Here is an 18,085-nt window from a genome sequence, read left to right on the forward strand (position 1 = left end):
GATGAGATTATGAAAGAGCCAACCCAGTTTCCCCCACAAACACAGAACAGTGAAACTCCTGTTCCTCTCTTTCTTATGTCTCAATTACCACTGTGACGTCTCCATTACACAGGTCAAAATGCATTGGGAAGGCCTCTGCGTCGGCGCAGCTGGGAATGCCTTAAAGAATCCCTGAATCCCAGACCCATGGTATTCCCATTCCAGCTGTGCACTAAATCATTCAGAGAGAACAAGGAGGCAATATCCTCACTGATACATTAAACAGAGGGGGAAAGTGGTTGTTGTCCAATGTTGTTTTAAAGTTTTAAATGTTTTAAAGGTTTGGAATAGTCCTCTGGATCCATTCTAAACAGGCGTCTGGTTTGAAAATAATCATTCGTCCCTATATGTTTTGGTTCTGTGGGGTTAGGCCTCCGACACAAACCATGCTCACAATATACCACAGGATCCATGACACCTTGTATACTCACATACTGTACCTAACCCCAGAGAGAGAGAGAGAACTCCCATATCTACTGGGTGAAATACCACAGTGTGCCATCACAGCAGCAAGATGTGTGACCTGTTGCCACAAGAAAAGGGCAACCAGTGAAGAACAAACACCATTGTAAATGCAGCCCTTATTTATTTTCCCTTTTGTACATTAAATATTTGCACATCGTTACAACACTGTATATACACATAATATGGCACTTGAAATGTCTCTATTATTTTGGAACTTGTGTGAGGGTAATATTTACTGTTACATTTCATTATTTATTTCACTTTTGTGTATCCATTTCACTTGCTTTGGCAATGTAGACATATGTTTCCCATGCCAATACAGCCCATTGAATTGAATTGAGCGAGAGAGAGAGATAATCTATGCCCGAGGGAAATCTCAACACAGTAGGTACAGCACAGTAACAGGCTCACCAATTGACTTGAGGCTAGATATTTGGTGTCCACCAAAAATACCAAGAATGATTTATCTGCACATGACAAAATGACTTGAGCTACTGGTTACAGACTCAGAGACATACAGTATGGGGGAAGAGAGACAGAGGGACAAAATGACTTGAGCTACTGGTTACAGACTCAGAGACATACAGTATGGGGGAAGAGAGACAGAGGGACAAAATGACTCGAGCTACTGGTTTCAGACTCAGAGACATACAGTATGGGGGAAGAGAGACAGAGGGACAAAATGACTTGAGCTACTGGTTACAGACTCAGAGACATACAAGTATGGGGGAAGAGAGACAGAGGGACAAAATGACTTGAGCTACTGGTTACAGACTCAGAGACATACAAGTATGGGGGAAGAGAGACAGAGGGACAAAATGACTCGAGCTACTGGTTTCAGACTCAGAGACATACAGTATGGGGGAAGAGAGACAGAGGGACAAAATGACTTGAGCTACTGGTTACAGACTCAGAGACATACAGTATGGGGGAAGAGAGACAGATGGACAAAATGACTTGAGCTACTGGTTACAGACTCAGAGACATACAGTATGGGGAAAGAGAGACAGAGGGACAAAATGACTTGAGCTACTGGTTACAGACTCAGAGACATACAGTATGGGGGAAGAGAGACAGAGGGACAAAATGACTTGAGCTACTGGTTACAGACTCAGAGATATAGAGTATGGGGGAAGAGAGACAGAGGGACAAAATTACTTGAGCTACTGGTTACAGACTCAGAGACATACAAGTATGGGGGAAGAGAGACAGAGGGACAAAATGACTTGAGCTACTGGTTACAGACTCAGAGACATAGATAAAGTCCACCTGTGTGCAATCTAAGTGTCACATGATCTGAGTATATATACACCGAAAGGCCCCAGAGTCTGCAACACCACTAAGCAAGGGGAAACCACCAAGCAAGCGGCACCATGAAGACCAAGGAGCTCTCCAAACAGGTCAGGGACAAAGTTGTGGAGAAGTACAGATCAGGGTTGGGTTATAAAAAAATATCTGAAACTTTGAACATCCCACGGAGCAGCATAAAATCCATGAATAAAACATGGAAAGAATATGGCACCACAACAAACCTTCCAAGTGAGGGCCGGCCACCAAAACTCACGGACCAGGCAAGGAAAGCATTAATCAGAGAGGCAACAAAGAGACCAAAGATAACCCTGAAGGAGCTGTGAAGCTCCACAGCGGAGATTGGAGTATCTGTCCATAGGACTACTTTAAGCCGTTCACTCCATAGAGCTGGATTTTACAGAAGAGTGGCCAGAAAATAATCTATTGCTTAAAGAAACAAATAGGCAAACACGTTTGTTGTTTACCAAAAGGCATGTGTGAGACTCTCCAAACATATGGAAGAAGGTACTCTGGTCAGATGAGACTAAAATGTCACTTTTTGGCCATCAAGGAAAACATGTCTGGTGCAAACCCAACACCCATCGGTAAGGACTGGAAAACTGGTCAGAATTGAAGGAATGATGGATGGCGCTAAGTACAGGGAAATTCTTGAGGGAAACCTGTTCCAGTCCTCCAGAGATTGTGACTGGGACGGAGATTCACCTTCCAGCAGGACAATGACCCTAAGAATACTGCTAAAGCAACACTCGAGTGGTTTAAGGGGAAACATTTAAATGTCTTGAAATGGCCTAGTCAAAGCCCAGACATCAAACCAATTGAGAATCTGTGGTATGACTTAAAGATTGCTGTACACCAGCGGAACCCATCCAACCTGAAGGAGCTGGAGCAGTATTACCTTGAAGAATGGGCAAAAATCCCAGTGCCAAGCTTATAGAGAAATACCCCAAGAGTCTTGCAGCTGTAATTGCTGCAAAAGGTGGCTCTACAAAGTATTGACTTTGGGGGGGTTGAATAGTTATTCACTCAAGTTCTGTTTTTTTTGTGTTACTTCCTGTTTGTTTCACAATAAAACATATTTAGCATTTTTCAAAGTGGTAGACATGTTGTGTAAATCAAATGTTACAAACCCCCCAAAAATATATTTTAATTCCAGGTTGTAAGGCAACAAAATTGTAAAAAATGCCAAGGGTGGTGAATACTTTCGCAAACCACTGTAAGTATGGGCATCCATTTTCCATCCACCCCTCTGATGGACTGGGAGTGATGTGACCCTATGGGAGGGCAATGGCTGTTATAGAGTTGAAGAACATTCCAATGTGGAAAATAGGGTTGAGGCACAAAAAGAGATCCACTGAAGTCAAGGATGACGACCACCCACACATTCAGCATCGACTTCTGACCAAGGTATTGCCAGTGTTTGACTTGGGCCGGAAGTTGTCTGGGGAATTGCGTACCTGCTCCTCTATAAAACAAACTAGCCTATCGCCAACCCAGATTCACGCACCAACGCTAAATGCACATGATGCTCTGTTCCAAGTTGTCAAATGAGGGTTTGTGAGGTCATGAAAAGTCATGGAAAGTAGTTTAATTTGTTGTTAATGTAATTCATATGATGGCACACTTCTAAATGTTATCAATCACTTAAAAATCAACATATCAGCCATTTTGTAAATGGCCCTTCAGTGGGTGTGTGTGTATGCTCCATGTGTGTCAGTGGGCCATTCCCAGAGGATGAGAGAGAGACATTTTAGCAGCAGGTATAAAATAAGGACAGATAGCCAATTCAAAACACAACTTAACGTTAACTATAGCCAACTGTCATCTTTCCACCGGCACCGTAGCCTAAATAAATCTCTACCGGTGGAAAACTGTGATTCCCCTCTTTTAAACCATAGCGATGTAATTACCACAACAGTAAACATATTCTAAGAACAGCCTAGTTGATAGCTTGCTTTGCATAGACCTCCCCTGAAAGATGAATATTTAAGCCAAGGCTGGATCAAAAGCCAAGGATGCACACCCAGGAGCTCTCCAGATGGAGGGTTGACCAACGTGAAATAACAGTGCAGTTTTACTTTGTGGGCGTTAAAGTGCCTTGATCAACGGCACAACGGCAGGAGATGGTAGGCTTACATGGGATCAGACACAGCAGCCTTCCAGGGTCAATAATGGTTCCATTTTCACGTAGTCTAGAATAATAGTCAAAATTTGGTTGTAATGGTGAAGTTATGGAATATGTGTATGAACCCTTAACAGTCACTAATCAGAGTTCTCTGTAGCACAATATCAAATCAAATGTTATTAGTCACATCGCTGAACACAACCTTACAGTCATTTGTCAATTTCGGTGAACATGTACTGACTTGTAAAACTGCTCCTGCACTTCTTTCGTCCCAAGTCAAGCACTGGGCCTGAGCCATCAGAAGCAAAACGGGAGGCTATTCCACATTGTTGGACTTGGAGGCATGATAAAGTAATGTTATGGTAGCTAGATAAATGTTCAATGTGAGTGAATTGTTTCTCCGCAACTTTTCAGCCACTTTTAAATCCAGGAACAGGAACAGATATCACTCCTACACTAACGAGATGCTTTTCTAGTTATCCTAATGCTACACTAACTAGATGCTTTTCTAGTTAGCCTAATGCTACACTAACTAGATGCTTTTCTAGTTAGCCTAATGCTACACTAACTAGACGCTTTTCCAGTTAGCCTAATGCTACACTAACTAGACGCTTTTCTAGTTAGCCTAATGCTACACTAACTAGACGCTTTTCCAGTTAGCCTAATGCTACACTAACTAGACGCTTTTCCAGTTAGCCTAATGCTACACTAACTAGATGCTTTTCTAGTTAGCCTAATTCTACACTAACTAGATGCTTTTCGAGTTAGCTTAATGCTACACTAACTAGACGCTTTTCCAGTTTGCCTAATGCTACACTAACTAGACGCTTTTCTAGTTAGCCTAATGCTACACTAACTAGACGCTTTTCTAGTTAGCCTAATGCCACACTAACTAGACGCTTTTCCAGTTAGCCTAATGCTACACTAACTAGATGCTTTTCGAGTTAGCTTAATGCTACACTAACTAGACACTTTTCCAGTTTGCCTAATGCTACACTAACTAGACGCTTTTCTAGTTAGCCTAATGCTACACTAAGTCTATAGTGTTTTAGCTCTTGCTACAAATGGCTGTGCTAATAGTTATTTCAGGAAGCTAGCTTTGGCAACAGCTGGCATTGCTACTCCAACATCAGCACACTGATTCGCTTTGGCTAGCTAGCAATATAACTAACAGCAGGGTACACTGTATATGTGTCCAGACATTGGCTAGCGCTGCTGTGCTAAAAGTAGAGTAGCAACATCTGAGGTCTTTGGCTGGCAGTGCTAGGCTAACAGACAGAAAATACATCTCAAATGTCACCCTATTCTCTGTGGATGAATCCACAGGGCTCTGTTTAAATGTAGCGCACTGTGTCGGGAATAGGGTACCATTTGGGTGCCGTCCAGAAAGGCCTGGACTCACTAAACAAATACACAGCGGAGATCTGGCTTTGGCTTATAGCTGACGGACTCCCTTATACACAGCAATGAAAAACCAGTATGGAGTAGAGGGAGATGAGTGCTCACCGGTGTGGGTCTGGGCTGGAAAACCCTTTCAGGGAGAGTGAGAGGAAGGGACAGGGAAAGGGAGATAGTGAGAGAGTGGGGGGAGAAAAAAAAGAGGGAGGGAGTATGGGGTTATATTTATTACAGTATCTATCTATGAGAGAGACGCAGAAGGAATTGGAGAAAGAGAGAGAGACAGACAGAGAAGGGGAGAAAACGAGAAAGAGGGTGGGGAGAGGGTTGAGGGACGCAGAGAGAGACAGACAGACAGACAGACAGACAGACAGACACTCCAAGACAAAATTAGAGGCTCCGTCCCAATACTGTCCATTTTTTAATGACCCGCGGTGGTGGAGAGGCACTGGAAAACATAGTGGTAGACAGAGATAAATACCCACAGGGGAGCATTTCCCAAACCCGGTCCTCAGTGAGTCCACCAGGTGAGTGCAATTAACAACCAGATAAATACAATTTTAAGTGTAACTGGACTTGAGGTCCAGATTGGAGTATCCCTGTCATAGGTCATCACAGTATCCCTAGGTCATCACAGTATCCCTGTCATAGGTCATCACAGTATCCCTGTCATAGGACGTCACAGTATCCCTGTCATAGGTCATCACAGTGTCCCTGTCATAGGTCATCACAGTATCCCTGTCATAGGACGTCACAGTATCCCTGTCATAGGTCATCACAGTATCCCTGTCATAGGACGTCACAGTATCCCTGTCATAGGTCATCACAGTATCCCTGTCATAGGTCATCACAGTATCCATGTCATAGGTCATCACAGTATCCCTGTCATAGGTCATCACAGTATCCCTAGGTCATCACAGTATCCCTGTCATAGGTCATCACAGTATCCCTAGGTCATCGCAGTATCCCTGTCATAGGTCAGTATCCCTGTCATAGGTCATCACAGTATCCCTGTCATCATCACAGTATCCCTGTCATAGGTCCCTGTCATAGGTCACACAGTATCCCTGGTCATCACAGTATCCCTGTCATAGTCATCACAGTATCCCTAGGTCATCACAGTATCCCTGTCATAGGTCATCACAGTATCCCTAGGTCATCACAGTATCCCTGTCATAGGTCATCACAGTATTCCTGTCATAGGTCATCACAGTAGCCCTGTCATAGGTCATCACAGTATCCCTGTCATAGGTCATCACAGTATCCATGTCATAGGTCATCACAGTATCCATGTCATAGGTCATCACAGTATCCCTGTCATAGGTCATCACAGTATCCCTGTCATAGGTCATCACAGTATCCCTGTCATAGGTCATCACAGTATCCCTAGGTCATCACAGTATCCCTGTCATAGGTCATCACAGTATCCCTGTCATAGGTCATCACAGTATCCCTGTCATAGGTCATCACAGTATCCCTGTCATAGGTCATCACAGTATCCCTGTCATAGGTCATCACAGTATCCCTGTCATAGGTCATCACAGTATCCATAGGTCATCACAGTATCCCTGTCATAGGTCATCACAGTATCCCTGTCATAGGTCATCACAGTATCCCTGTCATAGGTCATCACAGTATCCCTAGGTCATCACAGTATCCCTGTCATAGGTCATCACAGTATCCCTGTCATAGGTCATCACAGTATCCCTGTCATAGGTCATCACAGTATCCCTGTCATAGGTCATCACAGTATCCCATGTCATAGGTCATCACAGTATCCATAGGTCATCACAGTATCCCTGTCATAGGTCATCACAGTATCCCTGTCATAGGTCATCACAGTATCCCTAGGTCATCACAGTATCCCTGTCATAGGTCATCACAGTATCCCTGTCATAGGTCGTCACAGTATCCCTGTCATAGGTCATCACAGTATCCCTGTCATAATTCATCACAGTATCCCTAGGTCATCACAGTATCCCTGTCATAGGTCATCACAGTATCCCTGTCATCACAGTATCCCTGTCATAGGTCATCACAGTATCCCTGTCATAGGTCATCACCCTGTCATAGTCATCCCTGTCATAGGTCATCACAGTATCCCTGTCAGGTCATCACAGTATCCCTGTCATAGGTCATCACAGTATCCCTGTCATAGGTCATCACAGTATCCCTAGGTCATCACAGTATCCCTGTCATAGGTCATCACAGTATCCCTGTCATAGGTCATCACAGTATCCCTGTCATAGGTCATCACAGTATCCCTGTCATAATTCATCACAGTATCCCTAGGTCATCACAGTATCCCTGTCATAGGTCATCACAGTATCCCTGTCATAGGTCATCACAGTATCCCTGTCATAGGTCATCACAGTATCCCTGTCATAGGTCATCACAGTATCCCTGTCATAGGTCATCACAGTATCCCTGTCATAGGTCATCACAGTATCCCTAGGTCATCACAGTATCCCTGTCATAGGTCATCACAGTATCCCTGTCATAGGTCATCACAGTATCCCTGTCATAGGTCATCACAGTATCCCTGTCATAGGTCATCACAGTATCCCTGTCATAGATCATCACAGTATCCCTAGGTCATCACAGTATCCCTGTCATAGGTCATCACAGTATCCCTAGGTCATCACAGTATCCCTGTCATAGGTCATCACAGTATCCCTGTCATAGGTCATCACAGTATCCCTGTCATAGGTCATCACAGTATCCATAGGACATCAGTTGAGTATAAGGCCAGGAGTTTTTTCTGACCAGGTCTATATTATCACGAAAACCTCCTGGCCTTAACACAAGACATCACAGTATACAGGCAGCACATAGACATTTAATATACCTTCATTCAGACAAGAAATACCTGGATGAGTACATACATATATACCTCCAGACCTATTACGATCATTTCCAATCATGCATTGCATCATCATGGTTTCACTGAGGTCCGGCGATGGCAGCACCCGATTGGATGCTGGGGGACAGGAAACAGATGGCCCCGGGCGAAAGGAGGGAAAAAAAGCCAGGCCAAAGAAGGACAGGGAGAATGCCTCGCTCCCTTCTTCCCTCCCCCTCTCCTTCCGACACATTGGCGTTTGGAGGCTTGGCTCAGTTGGGTTACTGGCTTTAGATCAGAGTAGCGGAGGCTCGTTGAAGGATCTTTAAATAACACCATACTAACCATAGCCTGGGACGGGCCCCACAGAACTATTTCAGGTCTACAGGAGACACCCTTTGACAGTACAGCACAGTTTTATATCCAACGAGAGTGAAGGAGGAGGAGAGAGAGAGGGTTTAACACTATCTATCACACCACAGGGTTTAACACTATCTATCACACCACAGGATTTAACACTAATATTACACCACAGGGTTAACACTATCACACCACAGGATTTAACACTAATATTACACCACAGGGTTTAACACTATCTATCACACCACAGGGTTTAACACTAATATTACACCACAGGGTTTAACACTAATATTACACCACAGGGTTTAACACTATCTATCACACCACAGGATTTAACACTAATATTACACCACAGGGTTAACACTATCTATCACACCACAGGGTTAACACTAATATTACACCACAGGGTTAACACAAATATTACACCACAGGGTTAACACTATCACACCACAGGGTTTAACACTAATATTACACCACAGGGTTTAACACTAATATTACACCACAGGGTTTAACACTATCTATCACACCACAGGGTTAACACTAATATTACACCACAGGGTTAACACGAATATTACACCACAGGGTTTAACACCATCTATCACACCACAGGGTTAACACTAATATTACACCACAGGGTTAACACGAATATTACACCACAGGGTTAACACTATCACACCACAGGGTTTAACACTAATATTACACCACAGGGTTTAACACTATCTATCACACCACAGGTTTTAACACTATCACACTATAGGGTTTAACACTATCTATCACACCACAGGGTTTAACACTATCTATCACACCACAGGGTTAACACTAATATTACACCACAGGGTTAACACGAATATTACACCACAGGGTTTAACACCATCTATCACACCACAGGGTTAACACTAATATTACACCACAGGGTTAACACGAATATTACACCACAGGGTTAACACTATCACACCACAGGGTTTAACACTAATATTACACCACAGGGTTTAACACTAATATTACACCACAGGGTTTAACACTATCTATCACACCACAGGTTTTAACACTATCACACTATAGGGTTTAACACTATCTATCACACCACAGGGTTTAACACTATCTATCACACCACAGGATTTAACACTAATATTACACCACAGGGTTAACACTATCACACCACAGGGTTTAACACTATCTATCACACCACAGGATTTAACGCTAATATTACACCACAGGGTTTAACACTATCTATCAAACCACACCACAGGGTTAACACTAAGGTCAGACTACATTACAGTATGTGCGTCCCAAGTGGTACCCTATTCCGTTTATAGTGGGTTTCCCTTTGGGCCCTGGTCAAAAGTAGAACACCATATAGGGAATAGGGTGCCATTTGGAACACGAGCCTGTATCTTTGTTGGGATCTGCTTCTTCTGACCAATGGTACACACAACTCTTTACTAGGCTGGTCCCACATTTGTTTGTGCCATCTTGACAACTCCTCTGTCATTAACGTCATTAATTGGTGTGACATATAACACAGTATTTTTAGCCCATAGAAATAGATTGACTGGCAGCCATATTGAGTGTTTCCATGAGTGAACCAGTCAAATGACAGTGGTGTGTGTACCTGCATTCATTAGAATGCACTGTAAGTCGCTCTGGATAAGAGCGTCTGCTAAATGACTTAAATGTAAATGTTAAATGTAAAACATTTTGCAACAGAAAACAAAAGCGAGCATATCTTATGGGATGAGTCCAGGTAGTCCCTCCCAGTTTCAGTCCATATTATTCCATTTGATGGCTAATGAATACAACCTTGGTGTTCCTCTCTAAACCACCTATCTCTAGCCTACACACACACACACACACACACACACACACACACACACACACACACACACACACACACACACACACACACACACACACACACACACACACACACACACACACACACACACACACACACACACACACACACACACTATCTCTAGCACACGCACACACCACACACACACACACACACACACACACACACACACACACACACACACACACACACACACACACACACACACACACACACACACACACACACACACACACACACACACACACTATCTCTAGCCTACGCACACACAGAAATACCTACACAACACACTATAACATACATTCCCTCATGTAAACATATACATATGCAGTATTTGCTAGAACACAGGGCCTTTCTCTCCTCTCCCTGTGGTGCAGTGGTCTGGTCTAACTAGAACATAGATCAGTGAAGCAAGCCAAAGGGCCAGCTTCATACACACAAACTGGCACGCAGACACACAACTACAGAATATACCTGTCCTACACACCAGATCCCAGGACTGGGAGGTGTGAGCAAGCTGCCAAGGAAACACTTCAATGGCTTCATTCCCCAGACTCTATGCCCTTAAAAATACCTCCCCGCCCAGCAAAATGTATTTTCTCTCTCAAACCTCCAAGGTTCAACCCAAACAGGCCCCTTGGAAACAGGCCCCGTGTGTGTGTGTGTACCTGTGTGTGCATCTGTGTGTATGGTTATGTATTTGGGGGTTAAGAAACTAGGGTGGAAACAGAGGTTTTAGAGAGCAAGAAGTTAGGGAGCTAGGTGTTAGGGAGTAGGGGGGACAGAGGGGTTAGGCAGTTAGGTGTTAGGGAGTAGGGGGGACAGAGGGGTTAGGCAGCTAGGTGTTAGGGAGTAGGGGGGGGATAGAGGGGTTCGGGAGCTAGGTGTTAGGGAGTAGGGGAATAGAGGGGTTAGGCAGCTAGGTGTTAGGGAGTAGGGGGAATAGAGGGGTTAGGGAGTAGGGGGGATAGAGGGGTTAGGGAGCTAGGTGTTAGGGAGTAGGGGGGATAGAGGGGTTAGGGAGTAGGGGGGATAGAGGGGTTAGGGAGTAGGGGAATAGAGGGGTTAGGGAGTAGGGGGGATAGAGGGGTTAGGGAGCTAGGTGTTAGGGAGTAGGGGGGTTAGGGAGCTAGGGGGAATAGAGGGGTTAGGGAGTAGGGGGATAGATGGGTTAGGGAGCTATGTGTTAGGGAGCTAGGGGGATAGAGGGGTTAGGGAGCTAGGGGGAATAGAGGGGTTAGGGAGTAGGGGGATAGAGGGGTTAGGGAGCTATGTGTTAGAGAGCTAGGGGGATAGGGTTATATCCTTCCTGTTTGGCCCTGTCCGGGGGTGTCCTCGGATGGGGCCACAGTGTCTCCTGACCCCTCCTGTCTCAGCCTCCAGTATTTATGCTGCAGTAGTTTATGTGTCGGGGGGCTAGGGTCAGTCTGTTATATCTGGAGTATTTCTCCTGTCTTATCCGGTGTCCTGTGTGAATTAAGTATGCTCTCTCTATTTCTCTCTTTCTTTCTTTCTCTCTCTCGGAGGACCTGAGCCCTAGGACCATGCCTCAGGACTACCTGGCATGATGACTCCTTGCTGTCCCCAGTCCAACTGCCGTGCTGCTGCTCCCGTTTCAACTGTTCTGCCTGCGGTTATGGAACCCTGACCTGTTCACCGGACGTGCTACCTGTCCCCGACCTGCTGTTTTCAACTATCTAGAGACAGCAGGAGCGGTAGAGATACTCTCAATGATCGGCTATGAAAAGCCAACTGACATTTACTCCTGAGGTGCAGACTTGTTTCACCCTCGACAACTACTGTGATTATTATTATTTGACATTGCTGGTCATTTATGAACATTTGAACATCTTGGCCATGTTCTCTTATAATCCCCACCCTTTATAGCCAGAAGAGGACTGGCCACCCCTCATAGCCTGGTTCCTCTCTAGGTTTCTTCTTAGGTTTTGGCCTTTCTAGGGAGTTCTTCCTAGCCACCGTGCTTCTACACCTGCATCGTTTGCTGTTTGGGGTTTTAGGCTGGGTTTCTGTACAGCACTTTGATATATCAGCTGATGTAAGAAGGGCTATATAAATACATTTGATTTGTTAGGGAGCTAGGGGTTAGGGGGGGATAGAGGGGTTAGGGAGCTAGGGGTTAGGGAGTATAGAGGGGTTCGGGAGCTAGGGGTTAGGGAGTATAGAGGGGTTCGGGAGCTAGGGGTTAGGGAGTAGGGGGGATAGAGAGGGTTTGGGAGCTAGGGGTTAGGGAGCTAGGGCTAAGGGAGTAGCACTGAGAGGGGGGTAGGGGTATAACACAGAGAAGGGGTAGGGTTATAACACTGAGGGGGGTAGAGGTATAACACTGAGAGGGGGTAGGGGTATAACACTAAGGGGGTAGGGGTATAACACTGAGAGGGGGGTAGGGGTATAACACTGAGAGGGGGGTAGGGGTATAACACTGAGGGGGTAGGGGTATAACACTGAGAGGGGGTAGGGGTATAACACTGAGAGGGGGTAGGGGTATAACACTGAGAGGGGGTAGGGGTATAACACTAAGGGGGTAGGGGTATAACACTGAGAGGGGGTAGGGGTATACCACTAAGGGGGTAGGGGTATAACACTGAGAGGGGGGTAGGAGTATAACACTGAGAGGGGGTAGGGGTATAACACTAAGGGGGTAGGGGTATAACACTGAGAGGGGGTGAGGGGTATAACACTGAGAGGGGGTAGGGGTATAACACTAAGGGGGTAGGGGTATAACACTGAGAGGGGTAGAGGTATAACACTGAGGGGGTAGGGTATAACACTGAGAGGGGGTAGGGTATAACACTGAGAGGGGGTAGAGGTATAACACTGAGAGGGGGTAGGGGTATAACACTGAGAGGGGGTAGGGGTATAACACTGAGAGGGGGTAGGGGTATAACACTGAGAGGGGGGTAGGGGTATAACACTGAGTGGGGGTAGAGGTATAACACTGAGAGGGGGTAGGGGTATAACACAGAGGGGGGTAGGGGTATAACACTGAGAGGGGGGGTAGAGGTATAACACTGAGAGGAGGGTAAGGGTATAACACTGAGATGGGGGTAGAGGTATAACACTGAGAGGGGGGTAGGGGTATAACACTGAGAGGGGGGTAGGGGTATAACACTGAGAGGGGGGTAGGGGTATAACACTGAGAGGGGGGTAGGGGTATAACACTGAGAGGGAGGTAGAGGTATAACACTGAGAGGGGGTAGGGGTATAACACTGAGAGGGGGCAGGGGTATAACACTAAGGGGGTAGGGGTATAACACTGAGAGGGGGTAGGGGTATAACACTAAGGGGGTAGGGGTATAACACTGAGAGGGGGTAGGGGTATAACACTAAGGGGGTAGGGGTATAACACTGAGAGGGGGTAGGGGTATAACACTAAGAGGGGTAGGGGTATAACACTGAGAGGGGGTAGGGGTATAACACTGAGAGGGGGTAGGGGTATAACACTAAGGGGGTAGGGGTATAACACTGAGAGGGGTAGGGGTATAACACTAAGGGGGGTAGGGGTATAACACTGAGAGGGGGGGGGTAGGGGTATAACACTAAGGGGGGTAGGGGTATAACACTGAGAGGGGGGTAGGGGTATAACACTGTGAGGGGAGGTAGGGGTATAACACTGGGGGGGGGATAGGGGTACCCCACCTCCATTGTCTGAACTGGTGGCACACTCCTAGTTTATGACTGTGAAAGTGTACATGGGAGGTTGAGTGGTTAAGCATTCAGGCTGCGGTCGTGGTGACCGTGGACCCACGCTGAGGCAGAGTATTCTCAAAATAAACACATTCAATTAGAAGGAGAACACCCATGAGGGGTAAACACTAACCATGCACAGAGCAGCAAACATCATCAACCCGAGTTAAGTTTAGTTTGATAAGTGCAACATGGGAATCTATCATGATATAAGTACATTATAACAACAGTGTATTAAGATCATGCTAACAGGTCAACACTAGTCATCCACAGTCATCAACAGTCATCCAGTCATCCATCCATCCAGACAGACAGACAGCCATCCATCCATCTAGACAGCCAGCCAACCATCGATCCATCCATCCAGTCATCCATCCAGTCATCCAGGCAGCCATTCAGATCCATCCATCCAGGCAGACAGTTAGACACCAGGCCACAACTTCCTTAAACACCAGGCAGACAGACAGACAGCAAGACACCATCCAGACAAACAGCTAGACACCAGACAGACAGACAGCTAGACATCAGACAGACAGACAGCTAGACATCAGACAGACAGACAGCTAGACATCAGACAGACAAACAGCTATACACCAGACAGACAGACAGCTAGACATCAGACAGACAAGCAGCTAGACACCAGACAGACAACTAGACATCAGACAGACAAACAGCTAGACACCAGACAGACAGCTAGACATCAGACAGACAGACAGCTAGACACCAGACAGACAAACAGCTAGACATCAGACAGACAGCTAGACATCAGACAGGCAGACAGCTAGACTTCAGACAGACAGACAGACAGCTAGACATCAGACAGACAGACAGACAGCTAGACATCAGACAGGCAGACAGCTAGACTTCAGACAGACAGACAGCTAGACTTCAGACAGACAGACAACTAGACTTCAGACAGACAGACAACTAGAGACCAGACAGACAACCCATGCCCGCTCTGTGGGAATATAGCAAAATGCCAGCCTGGTCCAATAATGGAGCCAGTGGAGCCTGCTCAATATGACCAGCACCTCATTACTACCCACACTGACCATCTATGACCAAGGGAGAGACTGTTCCCATGCTCTCACCTCTCTCTAGTCTACCTCTCTGTGTTTCGGTCTCTGTCACAATCCACAATCCAGTTTCTCTTCCATTGTCATTCTCTCTCTTTCATTTACTCTCTCTCATACACAAACAACTGAAGTTAAGTCCGACCGGCTCGCAAATCAGCACCGCCAACACATGCCATATGCATTATTTTAGGAGGACAGCTGTCTCTTGCTGTTGTTGCTGAATTTCTCTCTTCTGTCCACACAGGCTCACCATGTCTCAGTCTTGGTTCGCTGTCGGAGTCTTAATCCACTCACTTCCAGCCTGTAAATCTCTCACTGCTAGTCTGACACTGAACACTTGTCCCTTCATTTCCCATAGGAATCCTCCCAGAGACGAGTGCTGACGGCTGGCTTCATCACCAGTGAGCTATACTGAGCTCCCAATGAGGAATAACATGAGAGATTCAATACTGAACCTTCAATGAGGAATAAAATGAGAGATTCAATACTGAACCTTCAATGAGGAATAAAATGAGAGATTCAATACTGAACCTTCAATGAGGAATAACATGTGAGATTCAATACTGAACCTTCAATGAGGAATAAAATGAGAGATTCAATACTGAACCTTCAATGAGGAATAACATGTGAGATTCAATACTGAACCTTCAATGAGGAATAACATGAGAGATTCAATACTGAACCTTCAATGAGGAATAACATGTGAGATTCAATACTGAACCTTCAATGAGGAATAACATGAGAGATTCAATACTGAACCTTCAATGAGGAATAACATGAGAGATTCAATACTGAACCTTCAATGAGGAATAACATGAGAGATTCAATACTGAACCTTCAATGAGGAATAAAATGAGAGATTCAATACTGAACCTTCAATGAGGAATAAAATGAGAGATTCAATACTGAACCTTCAATGAGGAATAAAATGAGAGATTCAATACTGAACCTTCAATGAGGAATAAAATGAGAGATTCAATACTGAACCTTCAATGAGGAATAAAATGAGAGATTCAATACTGAACCTTCAATGAGGAATAAAATGAGAGATTCAATACTGAACCTTCAATGAGGAATAACATGAGAGATTCAATACTGAACCTTCAATGATGTGTTAGCTGACAACGTCATGTGCGCTCCTCAATGGGGTAGAAGTCAGGCTGTTGTGATTCTGGATGGCCAGATTGCTAGCAAGAATGACAAGAAACTGCCATGTGGGGAATCATAATTGTCTTGTTTCTTTTTTGTGTGTTTTGACTGATTTCATGTCAATGCTAATATGGCAAAACAAAATTGCTAGCTAGATAACCAACAACTGTAATGATGTCTTTGAGAGACACGTGCTCATTGTGCAAATGTATTCATTGTTTTCAAAAAAAATTAAGCCAAAAAATAGTTTACATGTTGTCAACAATCTATGCCAACCTCGTCTGTTTAGCCCCATAGTTGAACACACCTCGGTTTTCTTGCTAAATAATCAACCTGTCTATAACATGACAGATTTTATAATGAGCTCCCAGTGAGAAGTAACAAGCATTATTCCATACTGAAGCTTCAGTGAGAAGTAACAAGTGAAACAATACTGAGCTCTAAGTTAGCAATAACACGATACTGAGCTCTAAATTAGCAATAACATGATACTGAGCTCTAAGGGAGCAATAACATGATACTGAGCTCTAAGTTAGCAATAACATGATACTGAGCTCTAAGTTAGCAATAACATGATACTGAGCTCTAAGTTAGCAATAACATGATACTGAGCTCTAAGTTAGCAATAACACGATACTGAGCTCTAAAGTTAGCAATAACATGATACTGAGCTCTAAATTAGCAATAACATGATACTGAGCTCTAAGTTAGCAATAACATGATACTGAGCTCTAAGTTAGCAATAACATGATACTGAGCTCTAAGTTAGCAATAACATGATACTGAGCTCTAAGTTAGCAATAACATGATACTGAGCTCTAAGTTAGCAATAACATGATACTGAGCTCTAAGTTAGCAATAACATGATACTGAGCTCTAAGTTAGCAATAACATGATACTGAGCTCTAAGTTAGCAATGATACTGAGCTCTAGCTCTAAAGTTAGCAATAACATGATACTGAGCTCTAAATGCTGTTAGCAATAACATGATACTGAGCTCTAAATTAGCAGATACTGAGCTCTAAAGTTAGCAATAACATGATACTGAGCTCTAAATTAGCAATAACATGATACTGAGCTCTAAATTAGCAATAACATGATACTGAGCTCTAAAGTTAGCAAAAATGTATCTATCAGTACCATCACTGAGCTCTAAATTAGTCTTTATAACATGATACTGAGCTCTATAAACTGTACTGTAGCAATAAACTGTATGATACTGAGCTCTATAAACTGTACTGTAGCCCATAGCTAAGTAACATGATACTGAGCTCTATAAACTGTTAGCTTTATAACATGATATAAACTGAGCTCTATAAACTGTTAGCAATAACATGATACTGAGCTCTATAAACTGTTAGCAATAACTGTACTGATACTGAGCTCTAAGTTAGCAATAACATGATATAAACTGTACTGTAGCCTTTAGTTAGCAATAACATGATACTGAGCTCTAAAGTTAGTCTTTATAACATGATACTGAGCTTTAAAGTTAGCTTTATAACATGACACTGAGCTCTAAAGTTAGCTTTATAAACTGTATGTAGTCTTTATAAACTGAGCTCTAAACACACTGATACTGAGCTTTAGTACTGAGCTTTATAAACATGATACTGAGCTCTAAGTTAGCAATAACATGATACTGAGCTTTATAAACTAAGTTAGTACAATAACACTGATACTGAGCTCTAAGTTAGCAATAACATGATACTGAGCTTTATAAACTGTTAGCCTTTATAAACTGTACTGAGCTCTATAAACTG

The 18,085-nt window shown here is 44.2% G+C and overlaps 1 protein-coding gene and 1 long non-coding RNA gene across 2 annotated transcripts in view; one reads left to right on the top strand and one right to left on the bottom strand.

The window, feature by feature from the left end:
• The window catches only part of LOC118379296 (protein eva-1 homolog C-like), a 204,368-nt gene that overhangs the window by 46,692 nt on the left and 139,591 nt on the right, over nt 1-18,085 (bottom strand). The window lies entirely within an intron of this gene.
• Nucleotides 5,944-7,160, top strand: LOC127909481 (uncharacterized). Its single transcript, XR_008071413.1, has 3 exons — nt 5,944-5,962; nt 6,155-6,245; nt 7,120-7,160. It is a non-coding gene; the product is annotated as an uncharacterized LOC127909481 (long non-coding RNA).

The sequence above is a fragment of the Oncorhynchus keta genome, chromosome 19, assembly GCF_023373465.1.
Source record: "Oncorhynchus keta strain PuntledgeMale-10-30-2019 chromosome 19, Oket_V2, whole genome shotgun sequence".
In the NCBI taxonomy this organism is placed as follows: Eukaryota; Metazoa; Chordata; class Actinopteri; order Salmoniformes; family Salmonidae; genus Oncorhynchus; species Oncorhynchus keta.